The 15163-nt window shown below is 41.1% G+C and overlaps 1 protein-coding gene and 1 long non-coding RNA gene across 25 annotated transcripts in view; one reads left to right on the top strand and one right to left on the bottom strand.

The window, feature by feature from the left end:
* LOC147571616 (uncharacterized) overlaps window positions 1-15163 on the top strand; it is a 624145-nt gene that overhangs the window by 110437 nt on the left and 498545 nt on the right. Inside the window, exon 1 of one of the 24 annotated variants that reach the window (XM_086696187.1) lies at window positions 179-457. The exons of 20 other annotated variants lie outside the window; for them this stretch is intronic. The gene's annotated coding sequence lies outside the window, so the exon portion shown is untranslated. Of the gene's footprint in view, window positions 1-178; window positions 458-482; window positions 628-1061; window positions 1134-15163 lie in introns of those variants that run through there. 3 more of the 24 variants (XM_086696182.1, XM_086696184.1, XM_086696185.1) reach the window with 3 other exon arrangements.
* LOC147571617 (uncharacterized) lies at window positions 324-12720 on the bottom strand. Its single transcript, XR_015247242.1, has 2 exons — window positions 12657-12720; window positions 324-597 (listed from the first exon to the last, which is right to left on the bottom strand). It is a non-coding gene; the product is annotated as an uncharacterized LOC147571617 (long non-coding RNA).

The following is a 15163-nucleotide window of genomic DNA, read 5'->3' on the forward strand; positions in this document are numbered from 1 at the left end:
CATCTGCCCAGAGCCCGACGCGGGGCGTGAACCCACGGACCGCGAGATCGTGACCTGGCTGAAGTCGGACGCTCAACCGACTGCGCCACCCAGGCGCCCCTACATACTGTGGTTTTTAATCCAGCATAGCTGTTAAACTCTTGGGGTGGCCACCTGGGTAAAATCTACTCACGGTTTTCCCTTATTATGTGAACGGATCCTGCAGCGAAGGCAGCTGGTGAATAAACACCAAGCTTAAGCCTTCGTCGGTGTGAATCCTGGATAATGTTTACAAATAGAATGGTCTCTGCAGCAACCAACTAGCAGCAGATAAGAGAGCCACCTCATTTATAGCTGCGTTTAATCTTTCCAAAGCCAGAAACATATTTATTGAATGATGGTGAATAGAACAGCTTATTACGGCCTTCACCCCTGGAGTCTCGTTCTCCTCTGACCTTTCTGGTCACAAGCAACAAAGGTGATTAAGATACTTCGTTCTTTGTACGAAGACCCATTGACGGCACTCCTCCAGGCTCCCGGATGTTCTTGTCGGGTTTACCTTCATCTTTACCCCACTGCCTCTTGGAAACAGCCCCACGTGTGTATGAAACTGCTGGCCTAGAAGAGAAGAAAGTGTAGCAGGTACTAGTAAGTGTTTGACTTCTCTTACGTGTCACTTAGGACAGGCATTTTTATACAGGCTATCTAATCTCCACCTCACAAGCCCCGCCCCACGCAGCAGGTGCTGTTATACCCATTCTAAAAATGAGAAAGTTGAGGCACATCTGCTCCCTGTCTCTTGGCTGCTGAAGTGTGAAAAAGTTCTAATTCAGTACAGACTTCCTATGATTTCGGCATAGGAAGTGCATTCATTTCTAAGAGTAAATAAAGGTGACCTGATTTGCTAAATTCTTTCCTGTCAGAGATAGTGCCTGCCTTGGTGGCCAAAGCCTTTTAAAATAAATGCTGCAATGTTATATTTGCCAGGATGAGGTGTTCAGAGATAATGCCTCTCAAAAAAAAAAAAAAAAAAATGGGGAAGTCCTATGATCAAGAAGTTTGAGAACTTTGAGGTTGAACTAAATGACACAAGATTCTTGATTGCCGACCTTCTCAGAGACTCGAATATAGCACGTGCATTGTGAGTCACCAAGGTGGGTAGAAGATAAATACTTTTTCGTGGGACACCAATTAGCATTTTATTTAAAATTTTTTTTTAATGTTTTTATTTATTTTTAAGAGAGAGACAGACAGAGCATGAGCAGGGGAGGGGCAGAGAGGGAGGGAGACACAGAATCTGAGCTGTCAGCCTAGAGCCTGATGCGGGGCTCAAATCCATGAACCATAAGATCCTGAGGCCATCTGAAGTCAGATGCCTAACCAACTGACCCACCCAGGTGCCCCACCAATTAACATTTTAAAGAGCTGGTTTTTGTGATGCACACAGGGTCAGAATGAACTTAATGGCCATTCCTTTTGGGTTTAATTTTTTAATAGAGGCAAAGCACACAAAGGTATTTAGTGAAAAAAAATATTTCTCACTTTAACCTTTGCTTCTGAGATTCTCTTGAGAGACAGCCATTGATTTCAAGTCTGAGATATTCTATGCATGTGCGACCATGTTTGTATGTATGTATGTACATGTATGTCTGTGTATGTTTCAATTTTGAGCACTCTATATACATTTTTCTGTGCTGTGTTTATTTTAAAATGTTTATTTTCTGAGAGACAGACCATGAGCAGGGGAGGGGCAGAGAGAGAGGGGATCAGAGGATCCAAAGTGGACTCTGCACTGACGACAGTGAGCCTGATGCGGGGCTCGAACTCACCAACCATAGATCATGACCTGAGCCAAAGTCAGACGCTCAACACTGAGCCACCCAGGTGCCCCTGCACCTTGTTTTTTTTTTTTTTTTTTAATTTAATATATATTAGAAGTCATTCCATATCAGTACATATAACACTGTGTCATTTGTTTTAATATCCACATAGTATTCTATTATATGGATGTGCCCTAATTCCTTTAACCAGTACCCTTACTGATGGACGTGTAGAATATCATATTTCTAATTTTTCCTACTGGAAACTGCTGCAGTGCGTGCCCTTGTACATGTGTCTTTGTCACCATGGTGCTTCTTGTATCAGCCTTTGATAAAAGCCAAGGGAATAAGAATGTAAAATAATAACAATAATAATAATAACAAATGACTCTGTGAAGTCAAAATGCCACATGTTTTCAGTCTTTTGATCGTCTGGCTTGATCCAGAAGTGTTTAGAGAATTTAGAGTTCTGGAGACTGTAGGTCCAAGCCCTAAAAGAACATGTTGTCTGAAGTTGTTTAAAGTAGAAGAAACAAAAGATAGATGACGTTTTGAGAGAGAAGAAAAATTCAGGTTTTTGAAAAATTGTTTCTCTTAGACAATGAAGAGGTTGGGAGTTAATAATTGTATGTGTGTTCCTGCTCATGGCAAAATGAAACTTGAAGCACGAAACGTCTAAGAACAGGGATTTCCTACATGCATAACCTTTGATTTTTGATTCAAACCTTACAGCAGACTGCTTTAGTCACATTGGTTCAGAAGCATGAGTTTTGCTTCCTCACTATCTTGTACTGGATTTCATTTCTGCCAAAGAGCATTTACCTCTCAGTCCTTAAGCCTTGTTTTTCCTCTTGAACATATTTCTCCCTTTTCTTTTTTGTGTGCTGAATAGAAAAAACAACAACAACAACAACAGAGAGTAACTTCATGTAACAACAAATAAAATATTTCTTCTTAAAATGATGTGGAGTCTAGTTGGAATTATGCTATAGAATTTGATGCAAGTCCGTCTATGTTTTGTTAAACGGCTTTATTGATCATGCCCTCCATATTTTTTTAATCAGTTTGAGCAACGGGGTTCAATCTTAGAGCATGCTGGGCAAATTGCCTTGAGGCCAAATTGCTATTGGGACATCAGGTAATTTAAATATATTTCACATCAGCTGGTCCTCCTTTGGGAGAGCACCAGTATGCTATAGCCCCTAGTCATCACAAAGTGCCATCACTGGAGGTTAGGCACTCTGTGTGTGGTATCTGATCATTTATACAATATGTTCAGCATCATATGATCCTCTATTAATAGGTGGATCCTGCTGTTATCCCCATTTTATCAGTAAAGAAACCAAGGGACAGGATAAAAGTAACTCCTTCTGCACCGTCCAGCTGGGATCTTATCGAGCTAGAATTTGAACCCATTGTTATAAAAATCTTGCCCAAATTAGAGATGGCCTGAATCTTTAGGTCTTACTTGGATTCTTTGAAGGCTGAAGAAATGTAATCAACTGTAAGAGAAGAGGTTTCATCCCTCCTCCCGTCTAGTTATACCAAGCCGTGTGGATGGTCCCCAGTGCTCACAGCCCTGTGCGCAGAGCAATTTGTTCTCCTACATATAAGCAGGCCTGGCTCCAGAGTTGGCCCAGCTCTCTGGGTCAGAGGCCGGAGCAAGCCCAATGACACAGGTGACTCTTTCAAGGAAGGAGATGCCCTGACCCTTTTGTTAACTCCCCTGGGACAGAAGTCATCACTTGCAGTGATGTGCAGTCAAACTTGCAAGTCAGTTAGATGGGCAGGCCCCTCACCATGCTCTAATAGAAACAGTCCCCAGAATTTTCCCTGGAGAAGTTTTACAAACATTAGCTGTTCCCTCTCTGTGTTCTCCTTTGTTGGAAATGGTTAGAACGCTAGAACCCAGCGTAACAGTAAGTTTCCGGATTTCCCCTTTGTGTCAAGCGGCCGATGCATCGTCATTAAGTAAATCCTGAGTATTAAGGCGTTTTCAGATCGTAAAGAGGAATTTGATCAAAGGATTCCCAGAAACACAAATCTCATTTGAGTCTTAATGCTGTGCTCCTCACCACTGCCATGCTGTGGGCATCTGGTCATTTGCAGTTTGTCCTTTGGGCAGAGTAAACCCTTCTACTGCAGGAAAAATCTCAAAAACTTCATATAAACAGAACAACACCTATGGAGTGCCAGGAACTGCCAGATGCTCCATATCTCCATAAAGACAGATTCCTGGCACCGTTTCACCAAGGACACACTGCCAGCTGCCCAAACTCAAACCAGGATTCAGATGCAGGTCTTGCACACCCTTGCTTCTGTATGTGGTCATTGCCCCTGTTCAGCTGCCTCCCCAAACAAGCAAGATGCAGAAATCAGAGACCAGAGGGAGTCTTGATTGCCAGGTTCAGGTTCCTGCCAAGGCAGGATGTAATTGCAGGGCTAAGGCTAGAGCCTATGATAAGCGGATGCTAAACTTGTTTTTGGCAGAACATCTGGGATGTGTCAGGGTTAGGGCAGAAGTGGGGGAGGAAGAGGCTTAGGTGCAAGGATCCCTTCGTGATCTCTGGTCTCCTCTTGCGTGAGCATGAGGACATTTCCTGAATGCCAGTCCTCAATATTTGAGCTGTTGGCTCAGATATGCTCTGGGTCTTTAAAACGTTCAGGCCCGGAGACATGGTTACAATAGCATGAGCTTTTTTGCTGTATCTGAACTTGGTCTTCATCTCTCTGGGGACCCTGGTTTGAGTTACTTGGATGTGATGTCTTTCATGATGGAACAGCTAACTTGTGAAGAGGCTGCTGACGTTCCCAAAATGGTGGGAAAGGGGCAGCCTTGTAAATATCTGGGAGAAAAGCTTTCCAGGAAGGAAGCATCACTGCAAGTGCCTGAGACATGAACAGGCATGTGTTTTGAGAGACAGGAACATGGCAGCTGTTCTGAAAGATAAGAGGGGTCAGTTCGTGGTGAGCAGAGTGAAAGCATTACTGACAAAGGGAAGGATTGGTTCAGGGACCTAAAGAAAGAAGACTAAAAATAATAGAAGTCCCTGTTTGGCTAGTAGCACTATATGGTGCAGATGTACTTTTTAAATAGCTTTAGTGAGATGTAGGGGCGCCTGGGTGGCTCAGTTGGTTGAGCATCCGACTTCGGCTCAGGTCATGATCTCACAGCTCATGAGTTCGAGCCCCATGTCGGGCTCTGTGCTGACAGTTCGGAGCCTGGAGCCTTCTTCAGATTCTGTGTCTCCCTCTCTGTCTCTGCCCTTAACCCACTCGCATTCTGTCTCTGTCTTTCTCAAAAATAAATAAACATTAAAAAAAATTTATATAGCTTTAGTGATATGTAATTTACATACCAACATCCCATGGAAAATGTTTATACATTTGAAATGTTACCAATTTGATATATGTATGGTGACAGTTCGGTGACATTTAGTATATATACAGAGTTGGGCAACTGTTGCCATAATCTTACTTTAGAACATTTTCATCATTCACTAGAAGAAATCTAGTGCCCATAAGCAGTCACTTTCCACACTCTCAACTCCCACTCCAGACCTAGGCAACCACTAACCTACTTTCTGTCTCTGTACTATTCTGTCTCTTGCCTCTTCTGGACATGGGATCATACAATCTGTGATCTTTTCTGACCTCCCTAGAATGACGTGTTTGAGGTTTTTCTATGTTGTAAGGCCGTAAGTATTTTATAATATTCCATTATATGGATATACCACATTTTAGATAACCGTTCTTCAGTTAATAGACATTTGGGCTGTTTCCAGTTTGGGGCTATTACGAATAATGCTGCTGTGAACATTTGTGTACAAGTTTTTGTGTGGACGGATGTTTTCATTTCTCTTGGGTTAAATACCCAGCAGTAGAATTTCTGGGTCATGTGGAGACTCTATGTTTCACATTTTGAAGAACTGCCAAATTGTTTTTCACACTGACCATGCTGTTTCACATTTACACCAGCAATGTGTGAAGGTTACAATTTCTCCATATTCTTGGTAACTCTTATTACTGCCTGTCCTTTTGATTACAGCCACTCTAGTGAGTGTGAGGTAGTATCTCATGATTTGAATTTGCATTTCTCTAATGAGTAATAATGCTGAATGTTTTTTTCATATGCCTGTTTATTTGGGGAAATGTCTATTTAAATCCGTTGCCTATATTTTCGTGGGGCTATCTTTTTATTATTATTATTGAGTTATAGGATTTCTTTTTACATTCTGGAGGTACGTTCTTTATTAGACATATGATTTGCAAATACTTCTCCCAAGACAGCAGGTTATCTATTCACTTTCTTGATGGTACCCTTTGAGGCACAGAAATTTTTAATTTTAATGTTGTCTGATTTATTGAAATTCCCTTTTTTTGCTTTTGCTTTTGGGGTCATGCCTAAGAAATCTCAAAGGCACTATGATTTACCACTGTATTTTCTTCTAAAAGTTTTAGAGTTTTTATTTTAAATTTATATCTGTAATGTACTTTTAGTTATTTTTTTGTTTATGCTACAAGGTAGTGACCAAATCCATTATTTTTCATGCAGCTATCCACTTGTCCCAATATCTGTTGAAAATATTATTCTTTCCCTACTGAACCATGTTGGACCCTTTGTAGAAAGTCAATTGACTATGAACATTAGAGTTTGTTTCTAGGCTTTCAGGAGAATGCATTTTTAACGCATGGCATCAAAAATGATGGCATTTTTCTAACATGGGGTGAAGCCTTCAGAAAGCCAAGCTCTGGTGGGGGAGTAAAGCAGCTGGTAACTGTCAGATAAATTCTGGATTGAAGGGGCTTCATTTTCTATGGCTATAAAATGAATTTATGGATGAAGACTCTGGTATTTCTTACTTACAGTACTGTAAAGAATCTTAAGCAATTCTTAGACCCTTGATAGGACTATATCTTAACCATTCTTGACAGAGCGGTATCTATTCTACAGTTCTTTTTTTTCTTTTCTCTTCCCTTTTTAGTCTTAAAATATAAGCTGGGTTGAAGAGATGAGATTTAGAGATTTCAGTACACATGTCAATTGGGTGATATATACAACAATGTGAATAGAATAGAATAGAAAAGAATAGAATAGAATAGAATAGAATAGAATAGAATGTGTAGATATTTGAGATCACTTGATCACACAAATTCAAGGGCAAGGATTTTTCAAGTTAGAAAGGTTTTGAAGTACGCTGGAAGAAACATAGACATTGGGCATTCATCCTCCAAGATTCATGCTCCCCTCTAAAGCCTTTCCCATGGGGAATTTCTTCCTGGACCATTCCCTTGTGGGATAAACACTCCAAAATGCATCAGTGTCCCTGGACTGTCTCCTAAACTCAGGCTCCAAATGTCTTCCTGGATATTTGCACTAGGACACCTACTAATACTGAAGATCCCAAACAGAAGAGTTATCTCTGGCATCTTCTAAGAGGAAACAGTTTATCAGTCTTGTGGATTTATCCATTGCTGCAGGTCTTATCTCATCCATGAGATTTCCATTCCTCTGGCCTCCAGCTGAATCTCCTGACATAGGGCGGTAACTTTCTGATCAGACACTTCCCGTGGAATTTCTTTATCTTCCAGATAGATTGGGTTAATTTTGTTGGAAAACCTCCTTGATTGCCTCAGTCTCTGGGTCCCTAGATCTTCATTGCCGATAGGATAACACCTAAGCTTCATCGCTTAAACTTCAGGGTTTTTGTCCACCTGGTCTTTCGTTTGCTTTCCAAGCCTGATCTCTTGATTTCTTCCATACATGAGTTTGTCTTCTCACCAGACAAACTTATTCATTGTTTCCTGGACATGCCTTTACCTTTTTTGCTTTGGGGTTTCATTCACCCTTTGCCCTCCACATAGTATATTTTTTACTCTCTTTTCCTTCTCCTTATAGAAATATCCCCTTTCTTTCAAGACAATACAAATCCTCTTTCTTCTGGTTAGTTCAGAGTTCAATGATGGGTTCAAATCTCAAGCCTTAATGGCTTAGTTACATGGTGGAGATTGCAAACTGGCAATCCATGGGCTGAATCCAGTTTACAGATGTTTTCTTTCCTCCATATGATGTTAAATTTTTTTTTTTTTAATTAGTTGCCTGCAGTTAAAAACCTGAGGTTTTACATTTAGGAGAAAACAAACAAACATACAGATTTCCAGCCAACTCGGAAAAATTCTATTCCCACGTGGCAACTATGTATGTTTGCTCTCTTGAGCTGTCCCATTTAGCCAAGATGTGTGTGTGTGTGTGCGTGTGTGTGTTTATGCCAGCACCACTGCTCTGTATTTGGTTCCAGGCCAAACCTCCTTCACTGAGGTATATCCCCCACCCCAGCCTCTATGGAAAGTTGACTGGGCACTTAGTACTGTAAAGCCTTATGTGTCTTCTTTAAAGAAGAAATCTCTCTTCCCTTACGCTTCGCTTTTTGTGTATTTGTCTTGGACCCTCATTAAAATGAAATGCTCATAGCATAGTACCTCCCATGAGATCTTGTCTGTGACAGATACTAAATAAAGGCAGTAAGGTGATTTTTAACCTCTCATTTCTTGCTCAGAATATCCCACCCTTTGCTTAAATGGATTTAGGTAGTATTTTTGAAAGACCTGTACCGCAAGGGTATAGAAGAGGAATCCTAATGAAGAATTAGGACCAAAGAAAAAAAGAGAATGCAATAAACATGGTTGCCATGATTTCATATATAAAGAGAAAACAGGGCTAAAATATATTTTATTTCAAGGAGAACCAAATCTGCAAGCTGAACCCACAAAAGGCTCACTGAGCAGTGTTGTGGTTTCATTATTTATGTGTTGGATGTAACTGGCTTTTTTTTTTAAATGCATTTTCTTTCAAATGAAATAATCAATTCAGGGCTCGCAATAAGGTCATCATAATGGAAATTAAGTCTTCCATTTTATTTCGGTTGATTTTAAAAATAACTCTACGGATCCACAGTTGGCTAACATTTATTGCTTTTATTTTTAGGAGTTGGCAAAGCAATCCTCTATTTTTCCACCAACAGTTTCCAGGTTTTCTTGTCTTCTCCTCCTCATGAAGCTTACCAGCATGAAATGCAGGGCAGTGCCCCTTTGGTGAGCAGTTCCCAAGACGGTCTCATATTTTTCAGTGTTTTATCATTAATGTGAGGTGAGGCAGTTCTACAGTCCATTTGAGGCTTTCCATTAGTCCAGCACAGATACTTGGCAGACTTTCCTTCTACTGTGGAGTCCACAATATCCTCTTAGACTAAAGATTTTAAGAGGAAATCTCTTTAGGGCTCTAAATCCTTATAATCATCACTGTCATTAATGGAAGCACTTCATAAGGGAAAATGTTGCCCTGAAGAAAAGAAGCTCTTAAGACTCGAAGCTCTGACAGAGGTCTCAGAATACCGTGGTGCTCTTTCCCACCCAGAATATTTGACTGTTCCTCCCACGTTGATGTGGGTTAAGAACATGGGATCTCTTTTGACCCAGGAACCTCACAATCCTACATGCTTAGTCACTAAAAGGGTACGTCCTGTATGTTTGCTACATCTGGTACTACCAATCATGAACTTTTTCTTTTGCTGCCTTTTTAAACTCAAAAAGAATTTCTAAGATAACTTTACATAAGTACTATAAAAGGACTACCAATACTCATACCCTACAATTGAACATTACTAGAGTATTAACGGCAATGAAAACACATCAGTATTATTCAATTCTGTCTCAGTCCTCCTGCCCACCAGAGGGCTCTCCTTTCACTCTGTACCACAGGGGATAGACTGGTTTTTGAGAGGGACTCAACACATAATAGCACCAAACTGAGCCTGCCTGAGGGCTATTCAGAGGGGTTAAAAGACGATCACAAAAGAATACATTTGTTTTTTCTAAATGTTATTTATTTATTTGAGGGGGGGAGGGGCAGAGGGAGAGAGAAGAGAGAGAACCCCAAGCAGGCTCCATGCTGTCAGTGCAGAGCCCAATGCAGGGCTGGATCTCAAAACCATGAGATCATGACCAGAGCCGAAATCAAGAGGCGGATACTTAACTGACTGAGCCACCCAGGTGCCCCAAAAAGGATAACTTTTTACCCTGCGATGCAGTGTTGTTTAGGGGCCCCTCTGGGGTTCCCATGACGTCATCTCAAGCAGTGACACAAGCCCCACACTTGAGCAGTCCCTGAACTGATTTCGCTGTTCCTGCCACCGCTAAAATATCTCAGAAAACGTTGGTGAAAGCTTTTATCCTGAAGTTAGAAGAAAATTGCTTTCAGTGAGCTTCCAAAAACAAAAAAAACAAAAAAACAAAAACGCCACTGTGAAATGCTTGCATGGAATTTGTTCTTTAAAGAAAGATGTTACAGCAGTGCCCCAGAACAGACTGGTTTAATTTTCCTGCCTCCTTCCTTCATTTTTCCCCTTCCTACTTCCTTCCCTTTTTCGCCTTGTCCTTTCTTTCTCCCTTGTCTTTTCTCCCCTTTCCTGCATCTCCTCCTCCTTCTCACTCCTTGTTAGTCATGTTCCCAGAACACACACCTGTCTGTGGGAGTGTGTTTTTGATCATTAAGCACAGGAGCAGACACACTTCACATATCTCCAGGGTATGACCTTTAATTCCCAGTTTACCTAATTCTGTGATATTCTTAGGGCTGCAGAAAAGCTCTTAGCAACAGTGTTTCTTTAGGGTATTTGTCAAGTGCTGTATCTCACTGCAGCTTTTACTCATCTCATCTTCTAAGAAAGCAAACTGAAGTCTAAGGAATTGAACTGGGGCATTGAACTACAGGTTCATGTGGCTATGTTGGCGTGAGCAAAGCCAATATATGCATGCTCAGTGATTTCTGAACCCCATATGGTGTTTTTCCCCTAAACAGAATTTCAGCTTTTTTTTTTTTTATTATTTTTTTTAATGTTTATTTATTTTTAAGAAACAGCGTGAGCTGGGGACCGGCACAGAGACAGGGGGACAGAAACAGGGATCTGAAGCAGACTCTGTGTTGATAGCTGCGAGCTTGATGTGGGGCTCGAACCCACGATCTCATGTGAGATCATGATTTGAGCCAAAGTCAGACGCTCAACTGACTGAGTCACCCAGGCGCCCCCAGAATTTCAGCTTTTAAAAGAATTTGTTTCATTTATTCAATCAGTTGTGTCTTCGGCATTATTTTAGAGAAGCAGTTTGCATAAAAATCTAGTCAACATTTGTTGGATTTTCTACTCAGCTCTACTTCAGTCTCCTTCTTTCGGGAATTGCCTAGCCAAGCTCTATTTCCCTATTTGCTGTAGGAGCAACCACTGTATACAGCAGGACCCTGTCTCTTTTGACCCTTGGTTTGTCCAGGCACCTGACTCTAGGGAGACCAACTGGAGCTCTTCCTGGGTTCCTTGAACTTGGTACCCTGAAGGTTGAGGTTTTTCTCTTTCCAAGGACTGAAGTTATAAAAGGTGAAGCTTGGGAGCCCTTGTGTTGTTTGATACGATATAGCCCTGTAAATTTATTTTTCTTTCCATGATTCTCTTAACATTTTCTTTTCTGTAGCTTACTTCATTATAAGAATATAGTATGTAATACATATAACATGGAAAATACGTATTACTCAACTGCTTTTATATTATCAGAAAGTCTTCTGCTCACCAGGAGGCTACTAGTAGTTAAGTTTTGGGAGAGTCTAAAGTTATCTGTGGATTTTCAAACGTGTGAGGTGGGATTGGCGCCCCTAACCCTGCGTTGTTCAATAGTCAACTGTAATAGTCTCGCCCCATATTACAGGTTAGGAAGCTGAGTCCCTGAGAAGTTAGGCAATGTTCTCAGAATCACCCAGTTAGTAAAGGGAAGAACTGGGATTTGAACCTATGATGGTCCAGCTTATTCGTTTTCCCAATTTCACCATTATAACCTCCCTACTGACATTTCTTTGATTTTCTCTTATTTGTGTTAGTTGCTTTTTGTTGTAAAGGATGGACTGAAGATCGACTAAAATGACTGGCAGTCTCTTTCAGGATTTATAAAGATGGAAGGAACCAGCCAGGGCACCTGGGTGGCTCAGTCAGTTAAGAGTCCGACTTCAGCTCAGGTCATGATCTCACCGTTTGTGAGTTTGAGACCCTGCATCGGGCTCCGTGCCGACAGCTCAGAGCTTGGAGCCTGCTTCAGATTCTGTGTCTCCCTCTGTCTCTGCCCCTCCCCTGCTCTCACTCTGTCTCTGTCTCTCAAAAATAAATAAACATAAAAAAATTTTTTCCTTCCTGGATGGAAGGAACCTTCCAGATTAAGTTCTCCAAACCCTAACTTATTTTATGGATCAGGAGCTATAGCCTAAGAAGAAAGGGTACATGCCCAAGGTCACCCAGCTGTTCTAAGGCAGTCCTGTAACTTGAATTTATCTTCTAGCACCCAGATGTTTGCTCTTTCATTCAAACACATTCTTTTGGTCTAAACTTAAAAGCCACTTTCTTCACAAAACCTTTCTAATCCTTAGACTGGATGAATTGCTTCTGCTATGGGATTTCCTACAACCCCCTCTTTCTCCATTCATAGCATAACATTCCTGGCTCATGTGCTTCTTAAACAACCCATCTGCCCCATGAGATAGTAGCCTCTGTGAAGGCAAGAACCCTTTGTGTCTTGTTCACTGTGGCCTCTTCAGTGGCATATGCTTAATGTGCCAAAATGGCAAATCACTGCATAAAAAAAAATAGCACATGAGACCTGCAGCAGTGTTCTGGTGTTGAAGACAATGGAACTATATGGTATTAGAATATATCTTCCAGTTGTAAATCTTTGGTTTTTGCTATGTTGAACATTTGCCGTTGTAATCACGTGTGTAGCATTTAAACTTGTAGCTTTGGCGTCAGAAACGCTGAGATGAATTACCAGGAACCGTGTTTCTTTCTTCCTTTCATATTAACTTCGGTTTGCTGGTTCAGGGTTCTGTCACATGTACATAGTAGTCCTTAGCAGGTACATGAGCCAAGACCACACTAAACATGAGAAAGCGAGAGGAGAGAAGGTAATTCCGACCATTATATAAATTACCGGTGGTCTTTAGCATTTGCGTATTGGAAGAAGACTGGAGTGACCCAAGTGAAAGGTTGGAAACAAAGAAGAGAAGTTATATGGCAGGATGGGAAAAGCCTAGGGAGAGAAGCTGGCCTAAGGGCTCAGGCTTGAAAGATCAATAATATTTTGCTGTGGGTGTCAATGGAAAGAGCAGCCTTCTCTTTGTTGAATTGAATAGGTTTTCTCCCTTTTGACTAAACCTTGTGTTGGATAACTCCTTCAAATCTCTTGCCTAGAGTTCATCTTCTTTTTCCCCTAAATTTTCATGTCACATTCAACAGTATCAAATTTTCATAAATTACACAAGTTTTCAAACTCATTATTAAAAAATACTCCACATGCCCGTGCAGCTGGATTACAAACCATCAGTTGAGTTTCCAACAGACACAAAAACGGAAGAGTTTTGGAGAAATGGAAATGTATGTACTGAGATGACTCTAGAGAAAAAGACAGATATGGCTGGGGAGGCAAATTAGGGTCACATGCAAGGTGACTCTGTGAAAGCCATACCAGGTGTGGGGTTTGCAAGAGATTATCATATTTCAATCCCTCCAAGTTCAGAAGGAGGAGTGAGGTGAGGATCAAGATACGAGCTTTACTGACAATGAAGCCACGTTGTAGACATGAACCAAAATGGTCTACATTATATTCCATCCCCATACCTGGGCTTTGGAGCCCAAATTTGGGAAGAGTTGAGGTGGTATAGTGGACTCTTACCCACTAGTCCGATTGAAGATTGGAACTTGCCTCACCCCTGTCAAGTCCAAGAGTAGGACAGGGAGGGAGAATATGCACACTTGTTGTCAGTATGCAGCTTAGGAGTGGAAAAGGTGAAAGAGAGCTGAGGCTGTATATTAGTGGTTGGTCTTCTCCCATTCTTACTAGGTAAATTACTCCTGGAGAGAGAGTCCCAAGGTTTTTCCTCCAGCCTTCGTCTCTTTTAGGGAGCATCCTTTCTCCTTTACTTAGAACCGTAAGCAATGGTGTTAGTGAGAACAGTCCCTCAATAAAGAAGTCAGATCCCAAATTGCTCTTATTTTTAAGATAATGTATGCAAAGGACATTAGCCAAAAATACAATTTCCCAAAGACTCCCTTCAAGGCTTGAAAATGCGAATACAGCCACTAACGAGTATGGGCAAAACTTGCAGTCCATTTGGCGCTCTCTATTCCTGATGTGTCCGGTATGGTAATGCAGTGGCCATCTGACCCATGGCAAGTTCCTAGTAGACATCATCTTAAAACTTGGCTGGTAATTTGAGGTAGAATTTTCAAAATAATGTCTACCTATACAAATCTTTTTCCAAGGAATAGCGTCATTTGAAATGAAAAGCCAAACCAAATGACTTAGTATTTCTTACAAGCTCTTTAGGAGCATGCTGGAGAAAGAGACACATCTTGGCAAAACAATACGCCTCCCCCTCCCCTCCCACGCCCCCTCGTAATCCATGATTTCCCCTCAATGACGCCGCCCGTGGTGGTGCCACAACCTACTGAAGTAATTGCAAGAAGCCTCTTTGGCCGTGTGGAGAAATTTTATTTGCTACCACAAATGATAAACTTGTTTTCTGCAAAAGTAACTTCTTTGGGGAATACACATCAGAAATATTCCCATCATTTGGAGTCTTTAATGTGTTTTGCAGCTGAGCGTCTTGGGGTATATTTCAGCAAACCTCTGAACAAGATTTTCTGATTCCATCCCACAGAGAGCTGTGCTGCACTGCTATTAATCTGAAACATTTGCTGCATCACAGCAATTTGGTGAAATTATAATTGAAACATGGTGCTTGACCCGGAGGGGACCATGGAGAAAGGGATTTGCTTTGGTGGCTTCTCATGCATCATTTAAAGCCTGCTGCCCCGGAATCAAAGTCTCGCTTATATCTTAACTATATGAACGCTTTATTGACAGCTGCTGCAGCCCGGCTGCAGAATACTGTGCTTCTTGCCAGCCCTGTCATTTTGTTTGGTTTGTCTGTCTTTACTTTTCCATAAATTGGATTACTCTGATTAATAACAAGATTGTGAAATAAGAGCTTGTTATGGGATTCTGGTGACTATCAAGCAGAATATAATTAAACCACAGTTATGCAGTCTAATTGAGGAAAAGACATTTGGAATTAAGGGAAGTTGGCAATGTTTAGTTATTAATTTCATGTGTACAAGGTAATAAACTGGACCGGCATAGGATTACTGATTGTTGGAATCCTTCTGAGCTCAACCTAAAAAGAAGAAATGAAAGGGATGAAGTAAATAGATTCTGTTATGTCATTTGGGGGAGTGATCAAGAACGTGTCTTTTAAATCCTGTTTACATTCTGAA

The sequence above is a fragment of the Puma concolor genome, unplaced genomic scaffold, assembly GCF_028749965.1.
Source record: "Puma concolor isolate L17-30 unplaced genomic scaffold, mPumCon1.1.hap2 unalloc_scaffold_14, whole genome shotgun sequence".
Taxonomy (NCBI): Eukaryota; Metazoa; Chordata; class Mammalia; order Carnivora; family Felidae; genus Puma; species Puma concolor.